This window comes from Spermophilus citellus (genome assembly GCF_964194105.1).
Source record: "Spermophilus citellus genome assembly, chromosome: 12".
Lineage (NCBI taxonomy): Eukaryota > Metazoa > Chordata > Mammalia > Rodentia > Sciuridae > Spermophilus > Spermophilus citellus.
In genome coordinates this window covers 85649385-85668957 of record NC_138198.1, presented here as the reverse complement: position 1 = coordinate 85668957, position 19573 = coordinate 85649385, and the positions used below count along the sequence as shown (strand labels likewise).

General features: G+C 35.8%; 1 pseudogene across 1 annotated transcript; it reads right to left on the bottom strand.

Annotated features, from left to right (window-relative positions):
* Positions 1-885: 885 nt before the first annotated feature.
* On the bottom strand, positions 886-19476 carry LOC308631657 (small ribosomal subunit protein uS17-like; annotated as a pseudogene). Its single transcript has 2 exons — positions 19429-19476; positions 886-1345 (listed from the first exon to the last, which is right to left on the bottom strand). The product of its transcript is annotated as a small ribosomal subunit protein uS17-like (transcript).
* Positions 19477-19573: the final 97 nt, after the last annotated feature.

Genomic DNA, 19573 nt, shown 5'->3' with positions numbered 1-19573 from the left:
TTTCAATTCTAAAGTCCCCTACCACCACCCCCTTTTTCTTTCTCTGGTTATCTTTGGTCACTTGAATCCAAGAAATGATAATTTTCAAAATAGTGTTGTTTATTCTTTTTTGTTTGTTTTGTTTTGCCTTGTGAGCAAATAGATCCTGTGAGCAAATGGTCCATTAACTAGAGGAAATTGTCCATCAAACTAATACTAATGACAGTAATTAAGAAAATACTCTTTTCATTGAAGAAAAATTAAAAAATCCAAAGATGTGACTTGAATGATTTATGGAAGTTTAGCTATATCTGTATTATGTTGTAAAACATTACTACCTGTGAAACAACTCTCTTTATCAATAATATGAGAGTATTAAAAAATTCTTCAGCAATGTGGTCCAAAGGTCGAACATTAAATGTGCATTATAAAAATGATTCCAGGAGGTGCTAATGACCAAGTAAATTTGGCTATTATTACCTACTCTGTATTGTTTATTAGATGCTGTATTAAAATGGACAGGATCTTAAAGTTGGTGAAATCAATTTGGACTTAAGAAAAAGAGCTAGGCATGGTGGGGCATGTCTGTAATGCCAGCAACTTGGGAGTCTGAAGCAGGAGTATCTTAAGTTCAAGCCAGCCTCAGCAACTTAGCAAAATCCTGTCTCAAAAGGGTTGGGGATGTGGCTAAGTGGTTAAGTACCCCTAGATTCAATCCTGGTACTGAAAAGAAAAAAGAAAGAAAGAAAAATTATCCACAAAAGAGGAAACTCATTTTTCTTAATTCCAAAAAAGCTAGAATTGAGTTGACTCTTGAGAGCAATTTGTATTCATTCCCCTTCTGGTCTCTTTTTTTCCATTGGAAAATAAGTTAATTCATTTTGGGGAATGGGTAGACATCCAATCTCAGAACTTCTGGAATTGCTTCTTGGTGCCAGCAGCCTTGATGACCTTGAGCACATTACAGTGCACTATCTTGTTAAGGGGCCCGCACTTGACCAATGTGATAATATCACCAATCTGGACATACCTGAAGCAGGGGGATAGGTGCACAGACATGTTCTTGTGGTGCTTCTCCCAGTAACTGTACTTGCATATGTAATGGAAATAGTCCCAGAGGATAACAGTGGTGCCTGCATCTTCATCTTGGTCACCACACCCAAACAGAATCTGCCCTTGGATAAAAATGTTACCAGTAAAGGGACATTCTTATTAATGTAGGTGTCCTCAATGGCCTCCTTGGGTGTCCTGAAGTGCAGGCTAATATTATTGTGGTATTTAGAGGCGTCTCCTTGCCAGTTTTTCCCAGCAAGACCCCCTTCTTGTTTTGAAAGATGGTTAGCTGCTTTTGATAAGCACACTGAGTCTAAATGTCTGCCACCTTCTCGGCTACCTGAAAAAAGAACCCCTTTTCTTTACTGTGGGAAACTCTAGAAAAGTTTGGTTCTACTGAGAAAAACAAAAATTTCCAACAGAACAATTTATTTTGTGGTTACAAAACTGTTGTTTGCCAGAAGATGTTTTTTTGAGAAGTATTTCATTATTCTTGTTAAGTAACCCCCTTTTCTGTTCTATATTGAAATAATAGAAAAATAGTGGAGAGAAGTCTCCTACTCTTCACCTAGTTTGGTCCAATGGTAATACCTTACATACCTATAGTACAATAAAATAACAAAGCTATGAAACTGACATTGGTACAACCCATAGAGGCTTTTCAGATTTCAGCAATTTTACATGTACTCCTATGTGTGTTTCTGTGTAATTTATTGTGTGCTAAAACCACTACCACCATTAAGATATAGAACTGTTTCAAATCACAAAGATCCCTATGCTGTCCACCTTAGAAAACATATCTTTCTACCTCCACCATCCCTGACAACCACTAATCTGTTCTCCTTCTCTATAATTCTGTCATTTCAAAAAATGTATATAAATGGAATTCTACATTATGTAAAGGTTTGTGACTTTTTTTTTTTTTAAATTATGGACTCAGCCAGGTGCGATACCAAAAAGACAAAAACAACAAAAAAACTTATAGACTCACATTTAAAGACATTTTACAGAGGGTCTTTGTACCATTCATTTAGTTCTCCCAGTTGGTGACATCTTATATGCTTATGGTATAATATGAAAATGAGAAAACTGACATTTGAATAGAGGATTTTTGTAACTTTGATTGAAAGGAATTTTATGAATGTTATAATGTGTTATAGTGTACATTTTAGAAATATTGACAAGGATTAATTCACACATTCAGGCTTCATATTGAGACTACAATTTAACAGTTTTGTGGTTTGGGGTAGTGTTTAAGTCAACTTTTTTATTACTGTGACCAAAAGACCTGACAAGAACAATTAGAGGAGGAAAAGTTTATTTGGGGGCTCAAAATTAATTTTATAGAAGTCTAGTTCTATTCCTTAGGGCTTGAGGCAAGGCAAAACATCATGGTGGAAGAGTGTGGTGGAGGGAAACAGCTCAGGACATTGCACCATGAAGCAGAGAGAGAGAGAGAGACAGAGAGCTCCATTCTTTAGGGATAAAATATATACCCCAAAGACATGTTCCCAATGACCCATTTCTTCCAGCCACACCCTACTTGCCTACACTTACATTCTGGTTGATACCTATCAGGTGATTAATTTACTGGTTGGATTAAGGCTCTCATAACCTGGTCATTCCACCTTTAAATCTTCTTGCATTGTCTCACACATGAGCTTTTGGAGGATACCTGATATCTAACCATAACAGGTAGATAAAATTAATTTTACTAAAACTTAGTTTCCTTACCTGTAAAATGGGGATAGTATCTACTTCACAAGGTTGTTGTGAAGAATAAATGAAATAATACATTAGTCCCCAGGTCTACTTGATACAGAGTAAATGCTTACAAAATGGTAGCTATTGTTATTTGTCATTGAGTTAACTAAAAAGTTGATTACTCTATAAAAGAGAAATTTGGAAGTGTAAAGCTATAGCATGAACCCGTTTATACTTTTAAAGAATATATGTATACAAATATATGATCCTAAATATGTGAGGAAAAGAGTGAAAGAACATACACCAAGTTGACAAAAGTGGTTTTCTTTGCAGGAGGACAGAGATTGGAAAGAGAATAGAAAGACATGGTAAACAAAGAGAAGTCACCATTTTAAACTGTTTATGTGTAACTATATTATGTTTTTTTATAGATTTTTTTTAGAGAGAGGGAAGAGAGAGAGAATTTTAATATTTTATTTTTTAGTTATTGGCGGACACAACATCTTTGTTTGTATGTGGTGCTGAGGATCGAACCTGGGCCGCACGCATGCCAGGCGAGCGCGCTACTGCTTGAGCCACATCCCCAGCCCTTATGTTATTTTTTACAACAAGCATAGTTTAGACTAACAAAAACAATGGTCAGAAACAATTTAATGCCTAGAGATTTTTAACGATGGTAATCTTAATGATTTGAGCCAAATCTTCTATTGAGAACAACTAGAAATATGGGACAAAATATGTTTTCAAATCCATGTTGCAGGGTGCAGTGATACATGCCTGTAATCCCGGTGACTGGAGAGGCTGAGGCAGGAGGATCCCAAATTCAAAGCCAGCCTTAGCAATTTAGTGAGCCCATGAATAATTTAGCGAGACCCCATCTCAAAGCAAAATGTAAAATTTGCTGGGGATGTGGCTCAGTGGTTAAGCACCTCTGAGTTCAATTCCTGGCACACACAAAAAAACAAATAAACCAAAACAAAAAACAAAATCTGTATGCTATTCCTAAAGAGCTAACAAGGAATGAACATTTGTGGTGCTTATATTTAAAGGAGAAGAAAAACCCAGAGATATTTGTCTGTTCCTGATGCCTAGTTTAGAAGTTAAAGCAGATCTTTTTTTAAAAGTGTCCCTGGATTGAACCCAGGGGTGCTTAACCACATCCTCAGTGCTTTTTATTTTTTATTTTGAGACAGGATCTTGCTCAATTGCTGAGACTAACTTGCCTCAGCTTTCTAAGCTGTTGAGATTATAGACTTGTTCCACTGCGTCCAGCTAAAGCAGATCTTTGATTAGACAAAAATTGGAGTTCAAAGCATGACGAGATGTTATGCAAAACATTTAAGCTTTTTTGTTGGAACCCATTATCCCACAAGAGTGAAGTCAAAATAGACCTATTCTACATTCTGACGTGGCTACTACATATACCTTGCTTGCTCATATACCTTGTTCTGCTTTTTCTGCAACCACGTTTGACAAACTTTGTATGATTGAGATTGAGAAATTGAGAAGTCAAAATTGAAGAACACAGAAACACAAAGTAATATCCTTCAAAATGCCGGGTTTCTGTTCTCATGACTAAAAGGCTCAGGGGTCACTCCAGTTAAACTGGGCTAATTGGGCTTCACGAAATAACCACACAAGAGACACAAATACCTTTTTCTTTGGGGTCACTGTGACAGCTCCTCTGAACTTAAGGGTACACAGGAAGAGAGAGAGCGAGAGCACACCCTGACCCCTTTTATTGAGGGGAAGTTATTTAAATGAGTCAAGGGGTCAGGTTTCAGGGGGCTGAGTCTATCTTCATGATGTTCACTGTCAGCAGGTTGACTGACACCTGGGTAGGCCACACCCAAGGGCACAGTAAGAGAAGGGGACACACACAAGGCACTTCCATGGAAGATTCTATCTTAAACAGGGAAAGGGGTTATAGTACAAAGGAACAGGTGAGCATAGCTTCACCCATGGAACTGTAGCAAGACACACCCATGCATGAGACACCAACCCTCGACCCTCAGACCCAAGAAGGGTGGGGAAAGCTCTGCCACATTAATGTGACTGAGCACCTCAGCACCCAGCCAGGGAGTGTGACTCAGTCACTGTAAGGTTGGTTTCCCACATCAAAAGAAACAATGGAACAGGAGTGCTGCCAACATGCCTTGTGTGAGCACTGCCTTCATATTTTACTTCTTTTAGCTGTTTAGCTTATAAGATGCAAAGAGGTTGGATCAAGTCTAAATAACTGTGCTGCCCCTTTCACATCAAAAAATTGAGAACTAAACCAGGTGTGGTGGTGCACACCTATAATCCAGTGGCTTGGGAAGCGGAGACAGGAGGATTGCGAGTTCAAACCGAGCCTCAGCAAAAGCAAGATACTAAGCAACTCAGCAAGACCCTGTCTCTAAATAAAATACAAATAGGACTGGGATGTGGCTCAGTGGTCAAGTGCCCCTGAGTTGAATTCCCAGTACAAAAAAAAGAACTACTGACAGGGAAGGCCATGCCTGCTCCTCGAATATGCCTATCTAGCTGGCAGGTAAAGAAAAGAACTTGAATGTTGGTGTAAGAAATGGGGTGGGATGATAATTGAAATCCAGAATAAAAACCAGACTGATTCAAGGTGTCCTGAAGGCTGTAAAATGCAGTCTAATAGATTCCTTGTGGGGTTTTTGTTGTTGTTGTTCAAAGATTTTAATTATTGGAATGCACAATTTTACAATATTCAAATAAAGTTTAAAGCTTAAAAAACCTTTTTTTTTAGAGAGTGAGAGAATTTTAATATTTATTTTTTAGTATTTGGCGGACACAACATCTTTGTTTGTATGTGGTGCTGAGGATGGAACCTGGGCCCCACGCATGCCAGGCGAGCGCGCTACTGCTTGAGCCACATCCCCAGCCCCCAAAACACCTTTTTGCACAGAGACAATAACTAAGCACAATAGAAATGCTTTATTTTTTTATTTATTTTTTTTTAAAGAGAGAGTGAGAGAGGGGGGAGAGAGAGAAGAGAGAGAGAGAGAGAGAGAGAGAGAGAGAATTTTTAATATTTATTTTTTAGTTCTCGGCGGACACAACATCTTTGTTGGTATGTGGTGCTGAGGATCGAACCTGGGCCGCACACATGCAAGGCGAGCGTGCTACCGCTTGAGCCACATCCCCAGCCCCTAGAAATGCTTTATTACAGTGCTTCCAACACTTTGCCTTTTAAAAAATTACTGAAGACACCAGAGTGCTTTCTAAATGTGTGTTATGTCTATCAATATTTATCATATTAGAAATTAGAAATTATTAGTTCATGAAAAATAATAAATTTATTACATAATAATAATAACTAAGTTTTAAATTCACCTCAATCCCTAATTGAAATAAAGCAGTGGTTGTCATAAACTATTATATAGTTCTTTGGAGCAATACCAAAAACTTTGAAGGGAATCACAATGTTAAAATTATAATAATATTAAGACAATATCTTGCTTTTCATTACATGAATATGTATATTGACAATGCAAAAGCAAAAGTGGGTGAATCTACTGGATTCTTATCTGTATCAAGGCAGTAGCACTAAACTTACTCTAGTACATGCTGTATTCTTTATTCCTAAGCACTCATGGGGGGAAAATAACCAATTTCATTTTAGAATCTGATTTACTAAGCATTAAATTATTAATTATTTTGTTTTTGACTCTTGAATATCTATCTTTTTTAATATTTATTTTTTAGTTGTAGTTGGACACAATACCTTTATTTTATTTATTTTTATGTCGTGCTGAGGATCAAACCCAGGGTCTTGCATGTGCTAGGTGAGCGCTCTACTGCTGAGCCACAATCCCTGCCCCAGAATACCTATCTTCTTACAAAAGACAGAGAGAGAAGTCCATATAAAGCATTTTTACTGTCTTTAAATAAGATGGTTGGCTTGAAGCACCTGTGTAAATCTTTTAGTTGCTGGCTGAATCAGCCCCCTTTTCTCATGGAACACCTTTTATATTAGAAAGAATGACTGACAAACTATGTTTATTCAGAGTTACTTATTTAGACAGATATTTGAAGATGAACAAAGTGAGTCTGTCTCTTCGAGAAAAACAACGTTTAATGATCTTATCTATTTCCAAAGATAAAAATTCAAGCTTTTAAGCAACAGTTGGGATTTTTGAAGACTTTTATCACTATGAACTTAACTGTTTCCCAATGATTAAAGACTACTGATAAGATTTATGGTGATGTGATTTTTTTTTGATGTACTAGATTTGCAAGATATAAGATATTCATAACTTTGTGAGCCAGTATTTTCCAGAACTAAAGTATGATGTACAGTTGTGCATAAGTAAAAGCAATAATCAAAGGGTTTTTGTTTGTTTGTTTGTTTTTTTGGTGTGTGCTTGTGTGGTGATGATGGGGATCAAACCCAGGGCCTTAGCACATGCTAGGCAAGCACTCTACTACTGAGCTATATCCCCAACCCTTAGAACTAATATTCAAATAGACCAGGATTTTAATGTAAAAGAGTACTAAAAGTTCTTTAATAGGATTTTTGATTACATACTTCAACTGATGTCTAGGAAACTAAATAATTGTATACTTGCTTTGAAGGGATCTAAAAGGCCTATTTAAATAATTATCTTCTTTGTTCTACTATATATCTTTGTAAGGTTAGATTTTCTCCCTATATTTCAAGCAAAATAACATTGCAGCAGTTTGAATATAGAAGCAAATATGAGAATAAAGCTGTTTTATTGAGCCAAACATTGAGAGATTTACAGGGCTGGGGATATAGCTCAGTGGTAGGGAGCTTGCCTAGTATATACAAGATCCTGGGCTAGTTTCCAACACACACACACACACACACACACACACACACACAGACATAGGCAGAGAAGAGACTTGCAATGTCATTCTCATTTTTTTAAATTTGGAAAATGTAATTATCACAAAAATGTGTTAACTGTGTAAATGTATAATGAGTTTATTACTTTTCATGAACTAATAAAAGTAAAGCTTCTTTTAATTTCTAATATGATAAATATTAATAGACATAACCCACATTTAGAAAACACTCTGGGTTCTTCAATAATTTTTTAAAAGGCAAAGTGTTGGAAGCACTAGAACAAAGCATTTCTAGTGTGCTTAGTGAGTAGTTGCCTACCAGAAGCAAAAGTAAATTCTGTGCATAGAAAGATAATGTCATGCAGAGCTGCATATAATTGTTGTATTGTTGCATTTTTATATGCAGTATTCTGTGCTCAATCAAAAATAATCATGCACACTTAAAGAAAAGATGGATCAAACAACAAGATAAACAATAGGCAATAGAAAGAGGCTCATATAATACATTAAAGTTATCAAATACATATTTTTTTTTTTGTACCAGGGATTGAACCCAAGGGCACCTAACCACTGAGCCACATCCCTATTTCTTTTAATTTTTAATTTTGAGAAAGGGTCTCACTAAATTGTTGAGGCGGCTTTGAATTTGTGATCTTCCCAGGTCTCTGGGGTTACCACCACACCTGGATCAGATACAGATTTTTGAAACAAATAAGATAATTATAATCAAGAGATTAAAAACTAGATTGAGGGGTTTGTTTATGTTTTTATTTTTGTTTTGGTAGTACTGGGGATTGAACCGAGGGTTGCTCTACTTCTAAGCTAGATCCCCAAACCCTTTTCTTGGTCTTTTTCTCCCCCATTAAGCAGTCTATCTTTAAGCTACATTCCCAGTCCTTTTTCTTTTTGTTTTGAGACAGAGCCTTCCTAAATTGTTGAGGCTAGCTTCAAATGTAGGATCCTTCTGTCTCAGCCTCCTCAGAAGCTGGGATTACAGGCTTGTGTCACCAGGGCAAATCCCTTTTCAGCCTTTGAGACAGGGCCTCACTAAATTGCCCAATATGGCCTTGAATTTGTGACCATCCTGCCTAAGACACTTGAGTAGCTGGAACTACAGGTGTGTGCCACTATGCCTGTCCTGATTGAGATTTTTTAACAGGAACTAGAACTATTAATAAATAGTCAGTTGGAAATTGTAAAAACGAAAACTATATTAACTAAAATTAAAAGGTCAATGAATGAATTTAAGATTGGAGACCTAGTTTAAGATAGAAGTGTGAATTATAAAATAGTATAAGAAGAAAAATCTATATTAAAGCACAGAGAAAAGAATAGGGAGCACTGAAAAAAATATCCTGGATGTGTTGAAAAATCTAATGTATATATAGTTGGGGTGCTAGAAGATAGGAAATAAAGGTCAAAATAATACATAAAGATATTTGGTTTGGAATTTTTCAAAATTAACAAAAGAAACAAAAGATTTAGGAAAAACTGAACACTGAGCAGGATAAAATTCACATTTAGAAAAACCATAATAAACCTGCTATAAACCAAAAATTTACAGCAAGAAAAATTTAAAGCTATCCAAAGGGGGGAAATTAGCATATTACCAATATGCAATAATTGACATTCAACTGATTTATTTCTATAATGACATACAGGATTCTATCTTCAGCATGCTAAAAGAAAAAAAATGCAAGCAAGATATTCTGTATGTAGTGAAAATTGTCCCTCAAAACTGAAGGTAAATGAAGGTATTTTTCATACAAAGAAAACCAGAAAACATTACTTAAATACTTTTTAAAGAAAATACTAAATAGTGTTCTTTAGACAGAAAAAAAAATGATCAAAGATGTAAGTTTGGAGATGTAGGAAGAAATGAAGAGCATTAAGGTAAATACATGCCTAAATTAAAAAAAAATTGACTAAAATAATAATAATCCCTTATGTGTGTATTAAGATAAGAGTATTAAAATCAGTGATGAAATATAACTTGGGAAAGAGTGCAAATGAAATTAAGGTGTCCTCAATTGCCTTTCATTGTTGCACAGTGTTCAAAAAGTAAACGTATGTTCATTTCACAGTACTGGGGATTGAACCCATGGGCACTCTGACACTGAGCTACATCCCCATCCCATTTTATTTTTTATTTTAAGACAAGGACTTGTATGTGTTAACATGCCTGTAATTCCAGCAACTCGGGAGACTGAGACAGGAGGATTGCAGGTTCAAAGCCAGCCTCAGCAACTTAGTGAGATCCTGTTTAAAATAAAAATTAAAAAGGGCTGGGGATGTAAGTGTTCCTGGATTCAATCCTGTACCAAAAATACAAAATAAAAAGATAGTGTCTTGCTAAATTGCCCAGTCTGGCCTCAACTTGTGATCCTCCTGCTTCAGACTCTCAAGTAACTGTATTGCAGGCATATACCACAACGTTTGTAATATATTAATTTTCAGGTGGTCCAGAAGACATGTTGTAATCTTTGCAAAAATCACTAAGAGAATAATGTAATATTGTGTAAAAAAAATATAATAATAAAAGATATCACTAGAAAGAAGGGGTTGGGAGTGTAGCTCAGTGGTACAGCTTGTGCCTATCATGCAGAAGTCCTTGGGTTCAGTCCCCAGTCCCCAAAAAAGATAGAAAATAAAGAGAAAGGAATAATTACAGGCTAGAAAAATAGAAAGCAAATAGTATTTAGTAGATTTAAAGATAATTATATTAATACTTATATTCTCTATAATTATATAAACATTTTAGTTATAAGAAATAGTTGTAGGGGCTATGGCTGTGGCTCAGTGGTGGCATACTTGCCTGGCATGTGGGAGGCACTGGGTTTGATTCTCAGCACCACATATAAATAAAGAAAATAAAGGTCTATCAGTAGCTAAAAAAACAGCATTTATTAAAAAAATTTAATAAATAAATAAAGCATTTATTAAAAAATAGTTTAGAGTAGATAAAAATAAATGCACTTATGTACTGCTTAGAATAAATAATAAAAGAGTTTTAAAAAGTGAAAGTGAAGAAGATACATCATGCAACATTTAACCAAAAAACCCCAAAACAAAAAACTGCTAAAAAGTAGATCTTACCTCAAGATGCATAGCAAGGAGTTGGGCATAGTGGCACATGACTGTATTCCCAGCAACTCTGGGGACTGAGGCTGGAGGATCACAAGTTAGAGGCCACCCTGGGCAATTTAGCAAGAACCTGTCTCAAAATTTAAAAAAAGTTCTGGGGATATAGCTCAGTAGTTAAGTGCCCCTGGATTTAATCCTGAGTACTGAATAAATTTTTTTTAAAAAAAGTATAGCAAGAGATTCTGACGAATATTTTATAATGACAAATCTAATCTGGAAGATCCAACAATTCTAAATTTGTACCCAATACCAAGTATTACAGGTGGAAATTCAATAGTTTTCTTGGTAATTGATAAAATAAGCAGACTAAAAAACAAAGAAACAAACAAAAAACCCAATAAATACTATTCAAACAACATGATGAATAAAATTGGCATGCTATCTCTGTCAGTGTCTTTCCCATCATGTATGTACACACTAAATATATTAATTAATGAATGTAACTTACCACTTTATAGTGTGTATAAAATAACTGCAGACTTCATTTACATTTTGAACAAACATTAGATATTTACAAAAATTGACTGTATAATAGGTTTTGAGGAAAGTTTGACAAATCTCAAAGGATTAAAAGCATACAAAGTATTTTCTCTGCCAGTAGTGAAATTAGGCCAGAAATCAGTAACAATATAAGTAGAAAACACCACATACTGAAAAATTTTTAAATCTTTTTCAAAATTATGGTTCTAAGAGGAATTAATAATGGAAATTAGTAAATACTTTTAACTGAATCATAACAAAAACATAATATGTAAAAGTTTTGTGTTAGGGCCAAAATAGTGTTGGAGGGTGGTGGTTTAAAATAGCATTAAGGGTGCTGGGGATATAGGTCAGTTAGTAGACTGCTTATTTCATATGCACAAGGCCATGGGTTCAATTCTCAGCACCACAAGAAAAAATAAAAAAGCATTATAAAAGAAGAAAGGCTAAACATCAATTTTTTAAGCATCCATGTCAAGATGTTATATATATATTTAAGATGGTATATTTTAAAAACAGCATATTAAATCAAGGAAAGTGAAAGGAAAAAAATAAGAATAGTGGCTGTTGCTATGGCTCAGTGGTAGAGCACTTGCCTAGTACATGTGGGGCACTGAGTTCCATTTTTAGCATCACATAAAAATAAATAAAATAAAGATATCATTTCCATCTACAGTGAATTAAAAAAATAGAAAATAAAGCTAAAATTTGGGTTATTGAAAAACTAATAAAACTGATAGATACTGGAAAACCAAATCAAGAAAAGAAAGTAGGTATGAATAATAGTAGTAACAAGATGAACCTTAATACCATGAAAATTTTTTTGTAACTTAATGACAGTAATGAAAAATTGAGGTAAAATGAGCAAATTCTTAGAAAAGCATCAAAAACCTAACACAAGGTGGGGGTGATGGAAAGAAATGTCTTGTATGTCTCAAATTTGTTAAATCCATAAATAAAAATTCTATCTTAAAGAAACTCTTGACCCAGGGATATCATCACTTCCGAATCCTATAAACCTTTTAAGAAACAATACCAATCTTATTCAAATTCATCAAGAGAATAGAAAAAGACTTCTTCCATACTTGTTTTATGAAGCAGTATAATCTTAACAAAACCCGATATAAGAGAAGAAAATGAATGCATAGAAAAATTCTAAGCAAAATAACAAATGTACAAAAAGATAAGTGTATCACAAGTTGAATTTATTCTATGAATTAATCAATGAATGTAATTTACCACTTTATAGTTTGGATGTGAGGTGTCCCAAAAATTCATGTGTGAGACAATGCAAGAAGGTTTAAAGGAGAAATGATTGTCCCACACCAACCTTAACCCAATCAGTGGTTTAACCAGTGATGGGATTAACTGGGATGGGGCTGAAGGTGGGTAGGCTGTGGCTGGAGGAAGTGGGTCATTGGGCGCGTGGCTTTAGGATATATATTTTGTATCTGGCAAGTAGAGTCTCTCTGCTGTCTTACCATCAAGTGAGCTGCTTCCCTCTGCCACTGTCTTCCACCATGATGTTCTGACTCACCTAGAGTCCTGAAGAATGGAGCTGGCTGTCTATGGACTGAGATCTCTGAAATTGTGAGCCCTCAAATAAACTTTTCCTTTTCTAAAATTGTTTTGGTCAGTCTTTTAGTCACAGCAGTGAAAAAGTTAACTGAAATACCGCATTAACAGACTACAGCAGAAGCTGGCAAAGTACTGCTCCGGGACCAAATTTGTCCTACTGCTTCCCTTGTTCTTATGAGTAATGTTTTATTGGAGCACAGTTGTGCCTATTCTTCTTTATATTGTCTATCATTGCTTTCCTGCTAAAATGGCTAAGCTGCATAATAACACAGGGCCTGTATAGCTTGCAAAACCTAAAATATTTACCATCTGGTCCTTTATAGAAAAGGTCTTCTGATTCACAGAATAAAGGGGAAGTTTTTACTCAACAAATGCAGAAAAGCATACAATTCACCATCTCTAGCAATCTCATTGACTCAAAACAGTCTAAGAATAGGAAGACATTTCTTTAATGTCCCAAGGTCCCTCACAAGAACCCTTAAAGCTCCACGTTCCATCCCCATCACTGGGGGAAAAAAATTAAGCCAGGCACAGTGGTGCATGCTTCTAATCCCTGTGACTCAAAAAGCTGAATCAGGAGGATTGCAAGTTCCAGGCAGCCTGGACAATTTAGCGAGACTCTGTCTTAAAATAAAAGGGACTGGGGAAGTAGCTCAGTGGAAAAGTACCTGTGTTCAATCCCCAGCACCAAAAATTTTTGTTAAAAAGAAACCTTAAGGGCTGGGGATGTGGCTCAAGCGGTAGCGCGCTCGCCTGGAATGCCTGCGGCCCAGGTTTGATCCTCAGCACCACATACCAACAAAGATGTTGTGTCTGCCGAGAACTAAAAAAAATAAATAAATATTAAAAAATCTCTCTCTCTCTCACTCTCTCTTTAAAAAAAAAAAAAAGAAACCTTAAGTAAACATGATATTCAATGGCAAGGTGTTGGAACATTTTTCATTTAAGATCAATGTAGCTGGGTGATGGTGTACAACTATAATCTCAGCAGTTTGGGAGACTGAGGAAGGAGGATCTCAAGTTTGAAGCCAGCCAGTACAATTTAGTGTGAACCTGCCTCAAAATAAAAACAAAAAGTGTTGGACTGGGAAAGTAGCTCGTGGTAAAATACCCTTATGTTCAATTCCCAGTACCAAAACATTTTTTAATTGAAAAAAAATTAATTTTGTTGCTAGGAAGTATGATATTAGGGTCTTTGGAGGTTCCTTTTACCTTTTGAAAGGTCTAGGAGGTGGCCAGTGTGGTGCTACATGCCTGTAATACCAGCAGCTTGGAAATTGGGAGGCTGAGGCAGGAAGATCCCAAGTTTCAGGTCAGCTTGGCCAACTTAGTGAGACCCTGTCTTGAAATTTAAAAATAAATGAATAAATAAAGGGTTTGTTTTCCTTTGCTTTCTAAAACTCATTTTCTCTTAGGAGAATATGATGGAATTTTCCAGAGGTACAAGATGTTTGAGGATCCAGTAGCTATCAGAGCAAATGGAAAATGTTGAAAGACTCCAAATTTTCATATTCAATCAGGTAAATAATTGAGAGCCGTGACTCACTTAAACAAAAGATCTTTAAGACACACAATATTTTTAAGGGTGCTAAGGGATTCTGAGGCCAAAATGCTTGAGAATTACTACCTGTGGGTTTGCAATATTATGCTTTTTATTATCATATATTTTAACTTTTTATGCTATAATTCTTCTATTGTCATCATCATTTTCTTCTTTTATTATTATTGCAGTGCTGGGGATTGAACCCAGGGCTTTATGTCCACTAGGGAAGCACTCCCAGCCTCTATTATTTTTCTTTTAAGATAATGTGTAAGAAATGTGATTATTAGTTTAATTTAATATGTATTAGGATGGTAGTTTGCAATATATTCAATAACATCAACATTTTACTACATATTGTTGAAATCCCACATTATATTGGAAAACATTATATTAGTTTCTTATTACTTTTCTATGAAGATATCACAAACTTAGTGGCTTAAAATTACATATCTTTAAACACTGTTTTGAAGTTTGGTAAGCCTGATACGTGGGCTAAAATTCAGGTGTTAGAGAAGTTAACAGTGTCAGAAAGTTAGCAATGCCCATCTTCCTCAAGATGCCATCTCTCTGATTCTGACTTTTAAGTCTTACTATTCCCTGTTTAAGGGCACTTGAGATTTCACAGGGTTCACCTGGATAATCTAGGTTACTCTTCACATTTTAAAATCAGTTGGTTAACCACTTTAATTCCATGTAGAATATTAATTCCAATTTGCTATGTCACATAACATAATCAATAGTTTCCAGGGATTAGGGAGTAGTCATCTTTGTGAAATTGTTCTGTCTACCACACCCATGCCTAGGGAACTTAGTTAATAGACACTATTTTATAATCCTCTCTATAAATTATGAAGTAGTTGGAGAACAGTTATATGTGTGTATGTGTGTAAATATATATATATATATATATATATATATTTTTTTTTTTTTTTTTACTAAGGGTAGAGAATATACTAAATAGCAGAGAGGAGTACATAAATTCTGGCCAGAAAACTTTCCAAGGATAGACTCAATATCATTTCTACTCTTGAAATGAACATTTTTCTCCTTATTACTTTTTTTACTTTATTTTTGCAGTACTGGGAATTGAAACCAGTGCTTTATACATGCTAGACAAGTGCTCTACTGCCAAGTTATATCTCCAGCCCTCGTACTATATTTTTATGTACAAATCTAATTCTTGTAACTTACAGTACCTGATGTGTTTTTACATAGTTTATCTGTTAAAATTGAAACAATCTGTATTGAAAAATCCAATGTAAGTAAAGGCAATCACCAGCATACTAGCTAGTACATAATAAATGCTAAATAAATAAGCATTGATGGAGGATGTTGCTGTATATTTATCATATTGAGTTAAGTTGGGTGAAACTATCCATGAAACTATGTATTTTTCCAAAAAGCAATTCTTTTTTATATCATAAAATCCCCAAATATAATTGATTTGATTCATTCTTAATTCATTTAATATTTAATAATATAAGAAGTGACAATGTGCCAGATAGGCTATGTTATAATCTAAGTTGAATGAAATTTGCTGTAGTATTGAAAATAAGTCTTTTATGGAGAATTGTGAAAAGCGATTTGTTCTGCCTAGAACAATGATTAAATAAATATAGCATATGCTGTTCTCCTTGCAATCTTGAAATCTGTGGAAGTCACAACTCAAATTGACTCATCAAATGCCACAGAGACTGTGAGCAGAAATATTTTGAAAGATATTACCTAAGGGATTGTGCCCTGAGCCCAATTATGGGCAGACAGGCTGGGTCTATGCCTTCCTAGTGTATTCTAAGAATTTATGGCAGCACAGGGGCTTAAAATATCAGCAAATTTGGTAGTACAGATGTTCTATTAATTATAAAACAATAAGTGTTAAAAGAAATTCTTTTTTAAAACAAAGTTTTCTCCATTATCTGCATATACATGATTTATTTGGGGAGAGGATTAAGATTTTTAATCCCATGATTACAGTTTCACTGAATATTGGACATTATCCAGCAGCACTTCATCAGTTCATTGAAATATATTTAAGGAATACAAACAACTTCATAGAAAGCAAATTAAAAATTGAAACATTTGAAAATCAAATAAGCAATTTTCTATAGCAGCACTGTAAAGTACTATTTCTATTTTCAATTTGTTAAAACAGTCTGCTATACATTCATTAGTGTGAATAAACAAGAATGAATTGTTAATATAGATTACTTATTCTGAGTCTCTTTATACATTCTTCTATTAGTATTATTCAAAAAAATCTCCCACCTCTTGATTATGTGACTTCAATTCCTACTTCAGATGTCCCTTTGCAAAAGTAGTCTGAATAAAGGGACTGATTTTTTTTTTTGTTTGTTTGTTTGGGGAGATGCTTAACTGGGGAGCTATTTTTTTTTTAAGTCCCCAGAGTCATTTCCCAGATTTAGGCTAACTTTGCATATTCGTTCTTCATTCCTTTCTTAACTAAATGCCAGAGGCTCTTGATTTTCCTTTTCCTCCCAGCTCTTCTATCAATCTACCTTGGGATTCCTCTCAAAACTAATGGTGAAGTGAAACAGGATTTACTACATTCCCTAAGACACCTCTGGCTGAGGCATCTCCTTGGTTTCAATCTTCCTTCTGTCTGAATTTTCAACTTTTGCAGGTAAGACTGAGTTTTACCAAGAAAGCCTGAGAATGAGGCAAGGTTCTTTTTAAGTGTCTTCTTCCAGTGAGATCATTTACATTTCCAGCTGAACCTTTTGGCTAGTGCCTTCCTACAGATTTCATGTAATGAGACACATAGAAAATTATAGTATTTTTTCCCAAGCCAAACTGTACTCAGATTTATTAAAAATACTCTTCATAAACAATCATGGTATTTCATGTAGGACATGGATTGATGGTATACCAGAACTTTCAAACTCCCTCTTGGATGGACTGCCCAAATCAGGAAGCCACCATAAAACCCAATGAAGTCTTCATTTAATGTTCTGAATAGGAAAAGTTTGGACTGAGGTTTGATATTTTACATTTAGCATGTTGTTTTAACAACTTTTCATGAGTTGACCCTGAATTTCAGGAACTGAAATGAAAATGGCAGAATTACCAATCTGAAGATTCACAATCTAGAAAAGGAACTGCTGCACTTTTGAGGGACATCATCTCTCTAATGTCACTGGAAAGTCCAGATTGACAGGTCTTCATGAAGTTGGTGAAACCAATTTTGGGGAGTCAGGTCCCAACAAGTTTCTGGGTTCAGGGGAGTTAAGTCTATGTCAGTGGCAGAGAGGGAGAGAAGAACATAAAGATGAATTTGAGAAAATGATTGTATTTTTAAGGCATACATAATGTAAGCACAAAATAACCTGGTCAGATGCAGACCTCACAAATTCAGCAAAGCCTTTATTCAGCAGCAGAGTCTATCCGTCAGGCATCAGAGCACAGCTTTCTGGACCAAAAATGGTCCCCAATTACAGCAAGGTCTGTGTTTATATAGGTTACACACTGGGAGATGACTCAACCAATGAAGACCTTAACAGAATATATTAGTTTGGGCATTCAGGAAGCTTTTTCGAGAATTTTTTTTTTTTTTTTTGAGAGAGTGAGAGAGGGGAGAGAGAGAGAGAATTTTTAATATTTATTTTTTAGTTCTCGGCGGACACAACATATTCGTTGGTATGTGGTGCTGAGGATCGAACCCGGGCCGCTCGCCTCGCATGCCAGCGCGCTACCGCTTGAGCCACATCCCCAGCCCCATTTTCGAGAATTTGAAATTTGTTTTTACTGGGTAAGAATGGAGGGCTCAGAGTTCAGCATTTAGTGCTTATCTCTTACCCTCCAGGGTCTAATTGTACTGTCACTGGGAAAGGATTTATATGGGGAAGGATCAATGTTTTGGCTCCTTCCCAGAGATTGTCATTTTTAGGCCTGATGGACATCTCCTTCCTAGGGATGGTCTTGTCACTGGGTAAGTTTTGTTTCCCTCCCAGGGATTGTCCTTTCACTGGGAAAGGATCAATGTTATTAATATGTTGTTTTCTTCCTCCTTCTCTCTTCCCAGGCTACACTGTTTGGGGGGTTGTCATTTCTATATCCTTCACATAGAATCACTGTGGTTATTTCTGCATGGGGTGCTAAGAGTGCCCTAGGCTGCTACTACGAAGGAGTAAAATACCTCAGGAGGACCCATAACCTGTTCTTAATGGATTTCCCTTCCCCACTGTTGGGAATTTGTAATTTAAAAAAAGATGGTACCTATCCCTGGGTGTCTTCCTAGAATGGGAGTTCCACTGGGGGATTTTTTTTTTTTTTTTAAACTGGTTAGACAGCTGTCCTCATTGGTTCCTGTTGCTTTTTAAGATTTCTATGTTATCTGCCAAGTGGATGTAACTGGAGCAGTTGGAGTATTTAGGATTTGTTTTTTCAGCCAGGCATGATGGAGCATGCCTGGAATTCTAGCGACTCTGGGGGTTGAGGCAGAAGGATCTCAGGTTCAAAGCCAGCTTCAGCAATTTACCATTGAGCTACATACCCCAGCCATTTTATTTTTGATTTTGAGGCAGTTTCACTAAATTGCTTAGGGCCTTGCCAATGTACTGAGGCTGTATTCCTCCTGCCTCAACCTCCCAGTTGATGGGAATACAGGCATATGTCATCAGGACTCTGGGCTTAAATAAGGTACTTTTGTGTAAACAAAACATGACCTTACATACTAGATGTTAGACTCACAGCCTGGTGGTAGGCAAGAATTAGTTTCTATTCTGAATTCAATAGATTATTTTTCAATTCAGTTTGATACATAAAGTACAAACATAACAGTGTTTTCTTCAAGGCTTAGAATTCCGAAGAATATTTGCCATTCGAAGGGAGGCAGTATAAACTCCCTTCCTTTATTTTTGGAATGGCTTGAGTTTTTTCAGGTTTCAGTTTAGATATAATGGAGGCCAGGCACAGGGATGCACACCTGTAATCCCAGGACTAGGGTGACTGAGGCAGAAGGATGGCAAGTTCAAGACCAGCCTCATTAACTAACCCTGTCTCAAAATAAAAACATAAAAGGACTAAGGAGGTAGTTCAGTGATGGAGTGTTTGGGTGCAATCCCTAGTGCTCCCTGCTCTCTTTATAAAGATGTCCCACTTTAACTTACATCATTCTCTTGTTTGCCAGTCTTTCTTTGGGCTTCACATATACGCATATTAACTTCATTTTTGGCCTGTCAACTTTATTCAAATACAAATCATTGAGCAGAGGTTCCCTGTCCAACTCTTTCAGTTGTGTCTACCGGTACCTAG